The sequence below is a fragment of the Camelus dromedarius genome, chromosome 20 (assembly GCF_036321535.1).
Source record: "Camelus dromedarius isolate mCamDro1 chromosome 20, mCamDro1.pat, whole genome shotgun sequence".
Classification (NCBI taxonomy): Eukaryota; Metazoa; Chordata; class Mammalia; order Artiodactyla; family Camelidae; genus Camelus; species Camelus dromedarius.
Window position 1 is genome coordinate 9,207,193 of NC_087455.1, and position 13,926 is coordinate 9,221,118.

Consider the following 13,926-nt stretch of genomic DNA (forward strand, 5'->3'; position numbering starts at 1 on the left):
GGCGCAGTAGTAATTATTTTTCAGAAAGTTACCTTTACAGAAAGGAATTATTGTAACTCTTATTGCTTGAACAATTTCCTGGAAAATAATTCTTTCTCTTTCCCTTCCCACCCCTTTCCTTCTCCTCCTCTCTCTTCCCCTTCACCCTCAGTGACTCTTGGCAAGCTTCTTAACCCTTTAAAAATCTCATCAAGGAAAACACACTAATAATTTTAATCTCATTAGATTGTTAGTTTTCAATGAAATTAATCATGCAAAGTGTTTAGCACTGTGTCTTGAACACCGTAAGTACTTACGAAATGGCAGTCTACTAGATGGAATTTTAAAGACTGTATCTGACTGTATCATATAATTTATATTGAGTGTCTGATCTAGGAAATTTGAACATGGCAGTGATACTTTCAAAAATAAGTAAGGCCTTTAATATAAAAATCTGAGAAAAGGTTAGTTTTACAAAAGTGGAGAAAAAATAGTCAACCTCATTAGTAGTTCAGTAAAAACAGTGTGAAAGAAGGCACTATGTTGTATGTGTACGTGTACAAACACATGTACATGCACACTTTTTAAATGATGAAGTTCGTGTTCGAGATGCTATGGCTCTGTGTACATAGACTTTGATAATTTTTTTTTACATTTGTATACAATTGGACCTATTCTGCCTTCTATTTTCTTCCCCTCTCTCTATATCTATTACCAATTCCACAAAATTTTAAGTATTAATGAGTAGAATGGGTCTTCCTCACCTGTTCTTCTGTCTTCCAAAAAAATTTTCAGACTTGCATGTTTCTTTTTTCTCAAATAGATACAGGATAACCTTTTCAAGTTATCAAAAGTTACTTAGATATTTGTTGGAATTACATAGTAGTGCACTTTTGTAATGTTCCCTGATCTGGGAACATGGCCAATAGGCCTTTTATTTCAAGTGCTCTTTTCTGTTTCTAAGATGGCTTATTAAATTGCCTTGTGTATGTTTAGGGGAGCTTAAACAAATTGAATTCACTTAGATTTTATCATGTATCCAAATGAAGGAGGACTATAATCTAGGTTGAGAAGATTGTATCTCATTTTTCCATTTTCTCAATAATCCATATGATTATTTCAGCACCAATTTTTAAAAACACTTACAGTGTAATCGATGAAGACACTTACTTAGAATTACGAGAATTATGACTCATTACATTTAATTTAACATACCAAATAATCTTAGTTAATTTTATGTTTTTCTCAGATACCTCAGGGTTCCTCTTCCACGAACCTTGTACACCTTTCTGCATCCATTAATTTTATCCCTTGTTTTCTCCTCCATTCAGAAGCAACCAGCTCTAGGGCAAAAATCACTCTTTTTTGCTTAACAAAATGCAGTTGCCAGCAAAGAAATTAACTTGATGTGAAAAAACCTTTAAAAAAAAAAGTAAAATTAAAGCTACTAAATGAATAAGGGAAACATTTCAGGATGCCAGAGATGTGCATTTTCAGTAAAAGAAGGTATGTGGAATGCAATGAACTTGTTTACAAATTAATTTTGATAGTACTGTACATCTACAGCACACATACAAACAAATACCTCATAGTTCCCATTCCAAAATATCAGCCATGAATTAGGTACAACAATGTAAAACCTGTCAGTTACAAGAGATTGGATTCAAACTTCACCATTTATTAAATAAAGTTTTCTTTATTTAATGCACTTAGATTTATGTACCGTCATTTGAAATACTGCAAAGCTATAAATATATGGCTGACAAAATGCTCTGGAGTCATAACTCTTTACGTTTTATGTTTTGCTGAAGGCAAAGAAATTTTATTACCTAACTTGAAGAACCTCTAAGTTTGTAGATTTTTATGTGCTTGGATTATCTAATTTACATATTATCTAATATTCACTGCTTATGATCTGACATTTGAGTTCTAAGGGTGAAAACAGTTACAAGTGTTTTATTATTTCTTGATTTATTAAGAATTAGAATCAATAGAAATTTTTCCCCCATGGTTTTATGCAAGTGGCACTGGTTTCTCTTCTCTTTGGTGGTTTCTGCAAGTGGCCAGCCAAGCCACTTGTTTTATTTCTGGGTGGCTGCATTGGGTTTTAGGGAAGGAAGTTTTTCTTTGGCAGAAAAAGCAAAAATGTGTTTATTTATTCCATTTGTCAGTAGCATTGATCCAAGAGGAGCTTTTGAGGAAAGCCAGAGTTGTTAGGCTTCAAACAAATAGCTCCCATTCATCTCCTAACTGATAGAGGAAAGTAAAAGACTAAGAATTAATAATATATCAGTTATAGACAATACAAAGTTCTAGAGCAGAAGTTGCAAACTGATGGTTCATCAACCAGATATAACCCTCAGACTGTTTCTTTGTGTCTGCTCAGTGTTTCCAAAACTTACTTAATTAGTTGATAACATCTAAAAAATTGTTTTACATAAATATCCAGCCCTGGAACACCTGTATGTTTACCATGGCATGGTAATAGCAATGGCACTCTGTAGATGAAACCCTAATTAGCACTTCTAATACGGCCTCAGCATTTAACTTTGCAACCTTTGTTCTAGAGGCTCTTTACAGAAGTAATAGTAGATCTAGTACTGCTAATACAGCTGCACCTTCAAGTTTGAGTTAGTAGGAGACAGAATCGTAGGCATGAAGATTTTAGTTATTGAGTGTTTTGAGCTGAGTGTGGGATGTGTTGAGAAAGAGTAGATGTAGAGGGATCCAAGGTTTTTGAGCAACTGTAAGGATAGAGAGGTGCCATCACCTGAGATGGGAGGGACTGTGGGTGCGTCAGGTTTGGGGAGTGAGATGAGGAGTTTAGTTTTGAACCTGCTAAGTTAGAGGTATTTATTAAAACTTCCTACTGGAGATAGCGAGTAGGCAATGCTATGAGAGTATGGAGTTGGAGAGAAATGTCTAGACTGGATGAATAAATTTGAGATATACAGATGATACATAAAATCACGAGATGGAATGAGACCACAAAGAGCGGAGGACCTGGGACTGAGCCCTGGGACATGTCGACATTCAGGGGTTTGAGAGAAGAGAAGTTCAAAGGAGATTAAGAAGGAGCCTCTTGTCTGACTGAAGCATTGTGCTGTACACCAGAAATTGACACAACATTGTAAACTGACTATACCTCAATGAAAAAAAAAAGGAGCCTCCAGTGATGACGGATAAAAAGGAAGGGGGTTCAGTATCTTGAAGGACATGTGTCTTGACCTGGTTTCACCCCAGAAGCAGAGCCTGATATGGGGACTTTTTAGGCAAGTAATTTATTTGGGAAATGTTAGCAGGAAACAGAAATTGGAGAACTGGGGCAAGTGAAACAGAAAAGAAGGAAAGTCAGCCTAAGAGTGTATTATTGACCTGGTCACTTCTTTGGGCTTGATCCTGAGGAAGTCTTCTGAGAAGACATGAAGAATATGCTTCTTAGTGGGAAGGAAAGGGTGTTTACCTACCAGATCATGTCCCTCCATTGGTCAGGGTTTGCCCATAGGGTGTTGGTGTAATGCCTTCCCGCTTCCAGGTTTGTTAGGACTAAGGATGGCTGAAGAGTTCCTTGGGCATCTCTTATTGCAAAGCCTTTTAGCAGGGAGTGAACCCTACCATTGCAGCTAGCAGCTAAGGGGAGATGCCTCAGTTGGAGTGACAATGTGAGGCAGAGCACAAGGGGTGTCCCATATAGCCTACCCTCTTGTCCCCTTCCTTGTCCCCTGCCGTTTAGCCCAGCCGACTACAGAGTTTTCAGGGTGGTGGCTGGCCACAGTCTCTACATTAGACTTATAACAGTAGGGTTAATGGAATAATTTTCATTATTTCAGTCCACTGCTCAGTCTAGATTTTCCTCACCTTCAACCAGCACTTAAACAGGTTGAGGCATTTTCGTGGTGGAATGACCCAGACCTTCTTTTCCAAGGGGTCATTACTTTATCCTTGCTGGGGTATACTGGCTGCAGCTGTGCATTTACAGTTATCACTGGGCAGAGTGGCCCCAGTCACATCCCCTAGGCTCTCAATATGCTCTCCTTTGTCCCTGTTGTGTAGCAGCAGCCATCAGTCCTCATGGTTGTTAGGGTTAGTTTATAGGACCCCCTGTCTCCTTCATCCCTTCCCACTTGATTGTTGCTTCAGAATTCTTCCTGTGTCTCCTGGAAGAAGCCCCTCCTCTTCTCCCCCAGAATCAGAATTTTTAATCCACTGGAGCCTAAGGTTGCCAATCTGTTTTTCATCTTTTGGTTCCTGGACTCATGTGTTGTGGGTTTTTTGGTTTTTTTTTTAATATTACAGAGACACAGCATCATATTTCAGCCTTGGAAAGGCTGTGCATAAGATCACATACCACTTGGAAGACAGTACCCAATTCCCTCAAGATGTTACCAGTCTTTTATACATAGAAATTCTGTATTTGTTAAATCCAGGACTCTTGGGTTATACAGAATAAACAACAAGGGAAAGGAATTTTCACATAAAGGTGACTATTTGCTTTAGTCGGATATTTCTCCTCGCTGTACATGAACTGAGCTGATTCGTTGTAGGGGCTGTAGTTGTTCCTCGTTGCCAAAGTTAGAGTAAGCTCATTTTGAAAATTCATTTTACCTAAAATTGTTTAAGGCTTTCAAACAGTAAAACCAGTCCAAGAGAGAACTTTGTGGTTCACTTGAGTTTTGCCAAATGTGCCTCTGGCTTATTATATAATATGTTATTGCTGTGGATATAAGGATCTCAGTACCTGTAAAACTGATTTTTACACTGAAACTGGATGAACTTAAACTGTGATAAGAATATAAAAATATACCTCTTTTGATAATTTTATGAGAATAAAGAGGAATTACTAATTTTTTTCCCTTGTTATCTGAATAAAGAAGAGTTACTGATTTTTTTCTCTCTTGTTACCTCCCACTTCATAAGCTATGGTGGGAACTGTGTACTTTCTTGGTACACCTAATTAGTCTCTTAATATCTTGAGGGTGACAGCTAGGGTATTGTATCACCTACTGGTGTTTCCTAGGGCTTAACATAATGCCTTACTTTTAGTAAGTCCTCTGTAAATAGTTGAGTTAGGCGGAGGGGAGGGGGAAGAAGTGTGTGTGGGGGGGGCGGGGGGGCCTTATGCATGTGATATGTGGTGGCATTGATCAACTTTATTGTTAAAGTTAGTTTTAATAAATTAAAACTTGTTTTAAATTATAATAATGTTTTAGACTTTCTTCCTTTTTTCTTTCTATGAACAGATAGAAGGACAAGAACAGAATCACCAGCACTGGCTGAAGGTAAATATGTCTTTGGGGGAAATGATTATTAAAATACAAATGGAAAGTTATAATTTAAATAAAAAACTACATTGGCTAAATATAATTCAAGGAAAATGTTCTGTACCTAATATTGAACTGCTAAAAATATCTCTAGGAAATACTCTGTATTGGCTAGTTTCTGACTTAGGATAGGAAATAATATAAATTAATTAGAGCTTTTTTTTTTTACAGCTTCCTTTCAATAGGAGAGGTATGTGTTTTCCTTTGAATTCCTTTTTAAGTCGTTTTAGCTTTCAGTATAGCTGATCGGGACAGGTCTAAGCCGTAATTCTAGTAGTTTAAACAAATATTTGGAAGCTAGAAGGAAAGTCACTTGCACGTACTTTCATAAATAAGGATTCTGTGTGTAATGGGTTTTGATCCTTTTATAAAGTCTTAAAAATAAAGAACAAAACAACAACAAAAAATAGTTACCATGCAAGGGTCCTAAGTATCTGACCATTTATAATCCTGCAATTATTTTAATTATAACAAGTTAATAGTTATTTGAAAAAAAATTTTTCCGTGGACATACTTTGTGTTCAAGTGAAAATGATCAGCTTAAAATATCTTTCTTTGTTCTTTTTTTCTAATCATAAACAGAGATATTTCAAAACTTGTCTTTCATTTTATTAGAACTGATATGACAGTTATCACGATGGTCCTTTGGAATTGTAACCACCTCACCTACTCTGTATGTTACAGTGCAAGCATCCTCACCCATTTTTTTGTGTGTCATGCTTCCAGTAATGATCTATGATTTTATGAAATAAAATACATAAGATTAAAAAGGAAACCAATAATACTGAAAAATAAGTAAATATTAAAAATATAAATTTTTGATAAAGTAATACATATGCTTCTCACCTTAGACAATAATTTAGCAACAATTGTGCTAAGTACTGTGATTTTAAATGAGTTTGTGGTAATTGTAATGTAATATGAAAATACCTTTGATTTCTATTAATGACAAATTTATAGATATTTTCAGTACTGCTGTGGTTTGTTGCCTATAATCTTGATTGAAGGAATTGCTAAATTTCACATAGAGGTGTGTGAGAAGTTTCTTATCTAGATTCACAGATCACTAAATTTTCTCTCCGAATCCCAGATTAAGAACTCCCATCAGTGAAAAGTCAGCTAGACCTTTCTTTCTCCATCATATTTGAATAAGTGTAGTATTTTGTGTTCTATATAACTAATCTTAAAGAAGTAGAGTTATACATCCATTCCTTAATAATATCCTAATTGAAATAGCTTTGAAGAAACTTGTTTGCTGATTAATAATCAGAGAAACAACAGCATATTCTATAGAAGAGAGAGTAGAAAATAAGTGGTAAGCCTTGAAGAGTGCCAGCTTTCAAAGGACTCACATTCTAGTTCAAGTAACGTGAAATAAACATGTGCAAAATAAACTATCAGTTTGAGATGCCAAAAGTTTAGCAAGAAAAATGTCATAATTGATTGCCGCAGGAAGGATGCAAATAGTAAGTGCTCTGATACTTGTGTTAATGGAAACACGAAAAAGGTCAAGACTTGTAAAAAGTCACCCAAGTGTTTTGCAGTTACTGCAGTAGTGTGAACTGTACATGAGCATATGTCAGCCTAAGCTAGGAAGAGCCTGGGATGGTGTCACTACATTTGTTTATCTAGCACCTTGTAGCTGACTACTAGTAAAGGGTGGAATGGCAGATGTATTGAAGTTTGGTTGATGACAAAAATAGTCCTAATATTTGTTTTGAAGGGGTCACAGTGGGGTATCTCACTTTGGAGGGTATTTTGGTTGTGGTCCTTGATTGTTTCTATCCGTGTGATCTGATTCTGATGCCATATTTTAACGATGTTTTTAAAAACTGCACTGTCAGGGCCATTGGAATAAGCCCCGCTTTTAAAAAATAATTTTCTGCTTTTGCCCAAGTCACCAAGTTCCTCTAGTCCTCAGTTCCCTTCTTTTATAAAGTTAGAGAATTGAGCTAATTTGATTTCAAGTCATTTCATGAACTCTCTATTCTGGGTTCGGATTTCCACCTTTCTCATTCTCTTCACTTCGTTCTTTTCTGTTTTCCTTTTTCCCTCCTAGCAACTTTAGACATATGGTAAAAATATTCAAAGTAGTTAAGTGATTTGACCTTGGGCTTATTTAAGTATTGCCCTTGTATATGCTATGGGGAACTTTAAAAGCTAGAATTACTAGGTAACATACTTAGTTCAGAAAAGTTTATATGTTATATAGATACTGCATTTTGGTTTTAATGGTTTCAAAAACTCATTGAAAATTAGTATGTTCCACTTTACTAAGAAAACAATAGATTGCCTCCTTTTTTTTGGTAAATCAGTTTTTTTGGGGTGGAGTGCAGGAAATCAGCTTTTACAATATTATGTAGTGAAAGGTATCAGACCATGTCATTTGAAAATCATTATAGAGTATACTTTTAAAATTTACTCAGGGAATGTCTACTCTAACTGAAACAAAATACTGTTTTTTTAAATGATATAATTAAAACATATGTAAATGGTTATAATTACCACTTCCCTTTGAAAGACCAAAATGTAATGAATTACCTCTCTTGGAGTCTGTTTAGCATTATAAGAGATACTAGCTTACAAATGTAGAAAAATTATTCAGGTATGTATCTTAAAACTTACATGATTACATGAAGAGAAATTAATATTTTGTTTTGTATTCTGTTTGATTATGATGAGCCTGGAAGAGTTATATGTAAATATGCAAGAGAGTGATTTTAATTTAAGGTCCAGATCTAGAAAAACATTTAAATTTCTTTTAAGTTCATTTAGCGTGCCAAGCTCGAACAGAAAGACCTGACAAGGTAGAGAAATATTTATGGACATTTCTTGGCATCTGTTGTCTTTTTCTAGTCATCATTTTTTCCCTTAAGATTTTGTTTCTGTGAGAATTTTGTTCCTAATTTAGAAATTTTAGTGCTAGTATTGAATTAATTTCTCTCAGAAACACTTGAGATTTTTCTTAACTCCTTTTGGATAAATGATGTGTACTTTTATTTATGATTTAAGAAACAATATGGCAAAATGGTTAAGAGAACTGTAGGGAGCCAAATTTGTCCCAGTGAGAATTCCAGCTTCACTGTTTACTATTGTTGTCCTGAAGCAACTTACTTAATCTTTCTGACTTTTACTTTCAGTTAGTACTTACAGCATCCAAGGCCCTTTGCACAGTGCTTTGGATATAAAAGTTAAGTTATAGTCACTCAGGGAAAAATGATTCTGTTGCTCTTAGTTCCTTCAGTCTGTAATGTTTAAGAAGGTCCTTAGGATGAAGATTTCTTAAATAAACCCTTCTAAACTTTATTTTCTTTCAGAAACTAAATCCTCATAATTACTAGACAGGCGATACCTTGTTTATAATTTTGTCATGTGTGAGTATACATATGTAGTCTGATGCATAACTTTCTTTTACCTCAGTTTAATATATTCTAAGCTACTTCAAGTATTTAATGAGTTGTCAAGCAGTAGAGGGATTATTTTGTTTAGTTTGATTCCCAGAGCCCAGCATGGATGGTCCCTTCCTGGTCTAAGATTCTCTTACTCATTGATAATTTGTTATAAAGCCTTCTGCCTGATGTCTCCCACGTCTCACAGTGATTATTAATGTTAAGAAGAAACCCCAGTCCACCAGGAAAAAATATGAGAATTCTCATCTCAGAGAATACTTTATCTTTTAACTCAAATTGTAAGGGAAAGACAGTAGAAGGATAGTTTTTAAGATCTTCTTAATTGGTTTAGTCATCATGTGGTAACTAGAAATAGTGCTTATTGCTATATGCCCAATCCTGGCATATTTCCTTGAGATTGGAGGTCTCCTGCTTTCCTGTCTTTCTTCTCCTGTAAAATCTCTGAGGGGAAAAGAATGATGGCAGGTACGTATTCTATCCTTTCATTACCTTGAGGCCTCCTTACCTGGGAGAGAGGCCCACGTTCCGTACCCTTTTTGCTGTAGTTCGGTGACTGGGAGAGAAATCTGAGGCTCTCGTTCTTGAAGGGTTAAGTGGAGTGTTTATTTGCAGTGGATGAGAGCGTCCCTGTAGCCTGTAATCTCCATGCCAAAAAATATATTAAAAAAGCTGTATTTCTGACTTTGGGACTTCAGGGTCAAGATTTCAAGGATTTTGGCTCTCATTGCTGTTATGCATAAGAACATGAGAAATACCAATGAAGATTAGGTCAATGGTGATGAAGAGTATTATGGGAAAATATCGTTGCTATCTAGACTAGCCTTAATGTGTGAGCAGTAAACCTTTGCCTGTTAATCTTGCCCTTGACTGAGTTTCTTAACTTTCTGGAGCTTATATTTGAATTATTCCTTGGTAGGTAATACAGTCCATAAGCTTACTCCCTGCGTTGAAAAGTTGCAGTTAGTTTCACTTGACCTGAAGCTACACCTTTTATGGGGTACCCTTAGTTTGTTCTTTTGATGAACAGGCTTTTTTACTTGAATTTTAATTTGTTTATTAATTCAACTAATGTTTATTGAGTAGCGACTGTCTGATAGAATGTCTGCCATGGACCAGAGTTTCAAAGATGAAAAAGATACTTGGGGGCAGAAGGCTTCAATGAAGACACACAGATGGCCAATAGGCACATGAAAAGATGCTCAGTATCATCGCTAGTTATCAGAGAGATAAAAATCGAAACTACAAGGAGATATCACCTCACACCAGTCAAAATGGCCATCATGAAAAAGTCTACAAATGGTAAATGCTGGAGAGGGTGTGGAGAAAAGGAAACCCTCCACACTGTTGGTGGGAATGTATATTGGTGGTGCCACTGGAAAACAGTATGGAGATTGCTTAAAAAACTAAAAAGTAGCATTACCACATGATCCAGCAATCCCACTCCAGAGAAGACTCTAGTTTGAAAAGATACATGTACCCCAATGTTCATAACACTATTTACAATAACCAAGACATGGAAGCAACCTAAATGTCCATCAACAGATAATTGGATAAAGAAGTTGTGATGTGTAGACACACACACACACACACACACACACACACCCAGAATGGAATACTACTCAGCCATAAAAATGAGTGAAATAATGCTATTTGCAGCAATGTGGATGGACCTAGAGATTATCATACTTAGTGAAGTCAGACAGAGAAATACAAATATCATATGATATTGCTTATATGTGGAATCTAAAGAAATACACAGATGAACTTGTTTACAAAACAGAAACAGAATCAAAGACAGAAAACAAACAGTTACCAAAGGGGAAGAGGGAGGGATAAATTAGGAATTTGGAATTAGTAGATACAAGCTACACTATACAGAATAGATAAACAGCAAAGTCCTACTATGTAGCACAGGGAGCTATATTTAATAGCTTGTAATTACCTATAATGGAAAATAATTTTTAAAAGAATATATATGTACAAATAAATCACTATGCTGTACACACCAGAAACTAACACAACATTGTAAATCAACTATATTTCAATTAAAAAAAAAAAGATGTTTGAAAGAACTTTCCTATGAAGCTCATCAAGGAACTGACATGTTCTGTCTTTTATAAACTGTTCTGTAGAGTAGAAAGAGCCAATACATAAAATATCAATACCAAAGAGCAAAACCAGACAAGAACAGAGAGAAAAATTATTAGTCTTATGAAATAACCCAAAGTGAAATATTAGCAAACCAAATGTAGGAACATGTATTTCTTTAAGGGACCAAACAGAGTTGATCCTAGGAATGCAAGGATGCTTTAACAGTAGAAAGTGTATTTGTGTAATCTATCATATTCATAGATTAAATGAAAAAATGGTTGATATTTTCTAAGATGTCTGTTTTGCCTCACAATTATATATATATAATACATAAATTGCAAAAAAAGAAACAGACTGCAAAGAAATGACGAAAAATTGGATTATATGTGACACATGGCACCATAAACAAAGTTAAGTCATATTACAGACTAGGAAAAGTATTTGCCATGTATATAAGCATCAAAAATTGGTATTCAGAGTTCCTATTTAGAACTTTCTAAAGTCCATTTGGCAAAAAAAAAAAAAAAGTGATACATCATTTGGAGTCAAGTTAGGAAAAAATATTACTCTGAGTATTTTAAACTCAGGGCATTTAATATAGAGGATTGGTTATAAAGGTATTAGAAATACTGGGAGATCTTAAGGGGGGAGGGGGGGATAGAGTGGCAAAATAGATGAGGTGTTGTTGCTGCTACCAGAGATAAGCTGCTGCTGGACTGGAACGCACAGACTCCTGCCTCTAACTGGGGCATTGGACGCTGGAATCTCCCCATGCAGACCACTCCCACAGCAGCTGCTAGTCTGTCCTGGCTGGAAACAGGAAGCTTCTCTCTTTCTCCAGCCTTCTTCTCACCCACTATTGCCTTTTATTGAAATGACCTTATAGGAACCTAGCTGGCAAGGATGTCCAGGGAATGTCTTTTACAGGTTCTAAGCCCCAATGGGTAGGTGTGGGCTGAGAGACAGTGGAAAAAATAAATGACACAGGTGGCAAAGGATTCACATTTTACCGATGGCCTGTAAACATTCAAAAAATGCACATTTTTACTAGTAATCAAGAAAATACAAGTTAAAACATCAGATATTTCACAATCTAAAAATTAACACTTGAAGTTTTAGAGGATAGGAGAGAGGAAATCTTTTACTAGTGGAGCAGTAAGTTGATAGATGCACTTCAGAAAGCAATTAGGCACAATCTAGGAAAGTTACAGCAGCCTTTTAATTTCAAAATAGCTGCTATGGAAACTTGAACGTGGGCACGAGCATATGTAGTGTGTATAAAGCATATTTGTTAATAGAGGAAAGTCGAAAGCTCATTGTCTCTAGGTGGGGGAATGAATAAATAAACTGGTTTCTTTGAAGAATGGAATAGTATGTAACTTCTAAAATGACAGAACATAGGTAATTCTCAAAACACCGCTGAATGAGAAAAGTGAGTTTTACAGAATGTGAACAGTGTATCATTTATGCAAATAGAAGAGCAGAAGAGTGCTGTGTTGTTTATGAATACATACCTTTGCAATGAAAATTTTAAAGTATGTTTGGAAAGGAAGCATACTTGAAGATACTGATTACCTTTGAGATGGGGGAGAGGAGGAGAGGAAAGTTGGCTGGGGGAGGTTGGGTGATTAACTTTACAAAAAAAGAGTGGCATGTGAAGCAAATATGGCAAAAAGATATTGCTGGGTAGTAGATTATGTGAATATGATATTTTAAAATGCTTTAATTATTTCCTACTTTAAAGAAATAGAAAATAAGAAAGAGTTAAGAATCAGCTCCTCTAGGAAGCATGTGGTTAGGTGTTCCTTTTTCTGTATGTTCATAGAGTGGTTTGCATGCTTCGGTATGAAAGCATGCCGCTTTCTTGATGGTCTCTTCCAGTTGTCTGTGAATTCTTCAGTGCGCCAGATATTCAGTATCTGTCATAGTGATGGGCAGAAAGGAGCTAAGGAAAGGTGGTTTGATTTAAAACAGCAACAGTCACCACCAGGCCCTGTAAGCACGAGATACAGGAGTACTGAAGCTTTTATATAATGGTAAGGTTTTTACTTAGTAGACCATCCATGCACTTTTGCTTGTGTATTAGGAAGAGTTCAGGCACCTGAATTCCAATCCAGTCATTTTTGTTGGGCATCTTTGGATGAGTTACATGTCTTCTCTGAGCATCAGTGACTTTATGTTTAAATTTTTTTAGAATTATTGATACATACAAAAGATGTATACCTTTAGTTGTGAATTTAAAAACCTAGACATAAGACTCCCATGAATCCACCAGTAACTGAAGCACTAGAGAGTATCCCCTAAACCTTTGAAGGTTCCCAGTCCTGTGGCCCTGTCGGTCGCCAGAGATAACCAGTATCTTAAATTTTGTGTATATCATTCCCTTGCATTTTAATGTGTATATTTTACCATATATGGGTGGATATAATTTTTCATGGATTTCAAAATTGTGGTAAGTTTTAAGAAAGTGGATTCAGAATAAATACTGTTTTTGTTTAATGACCATTTTTTTTTTTTAAGAGAAACCATCATAATAGATCCTTGTAAAGTAGGTAATTTTGAGTTTTGGGCCTCCCCCCAATATTTCCATCAAACACCGTTCTGTACACTACTAAATTACTTACCTTTGAACTTTGTACTAGCCCTTCTCATAACCTATGTCTGTATCTGAATGCAGATCATTAAGAGTAGGAAGCATTTCTTTGCTTTCTTGTTCTAAATTTGCAACTCAGGCAGCTAATGTGCCTTGGTGGTTTAATTTTTAATGGCTGGATGCATGGAAGGGTCCTAGTACTCATAATCTTTGAATCAAACTAAAAAATGCCATGACAGTCTGATGTAATGCTGTTAGGATTCACTTCCATCTAAGGAGCAGTACTGGCCTCCTAATTTGTTATATTTATTGCACAGGTATCCTCGTGAGGCTTTTATTTAAAATAGCTTAAATAAGATTTTTCTTTTTAAAATACTAAATTTAAGTGTATCCACTAGATGTCAGCATTAGGAAAGATGTGTTGTAACATATGTAGAATCAGAGCTAGGAGCAGTGTGAGAGATTCAGTCTAACAAACTGACTTGTGTAAAGTCACGTATTTTGTGAGTCAAAACTAGAAATTAGGTCTCCC

At 35.7% G+C, this 13,926-nt stretch overlaps 1 protein-coding gene across 8 annotated transcripts in view; it reads left to right on the plus strand.

Moving 5' to 3' along the window:
* The window catches only part of CYRIB (CYFIP related Rac1 interactor B), a 134,832-nt gene that overhangs the window by 79,773 nt on the left and 41,133 nt on the right, over positions 1 to 13,926 (plus strand). For 5 of the 8 annotated variants that reach the window (XM_064476847.1, XM_064476845.1, XM_064476846.1 and 2 more), the window contains 2 exons: positions 5,220 to 5,258; positions 5,472 to 5,490. The gene's annotated coding sequence lies outside the window, so the exon portion shown is untranslated. The remainder of the gene's footprint in view (positions 1 to 5,219; positions 5,259 to 5,471; positions 5,491 to 13,926) is intronic. The other 3 variants (XM_031439627.2, XM_064476848.1, XM_031439628.2) reach the window with 1 other exon arrangement.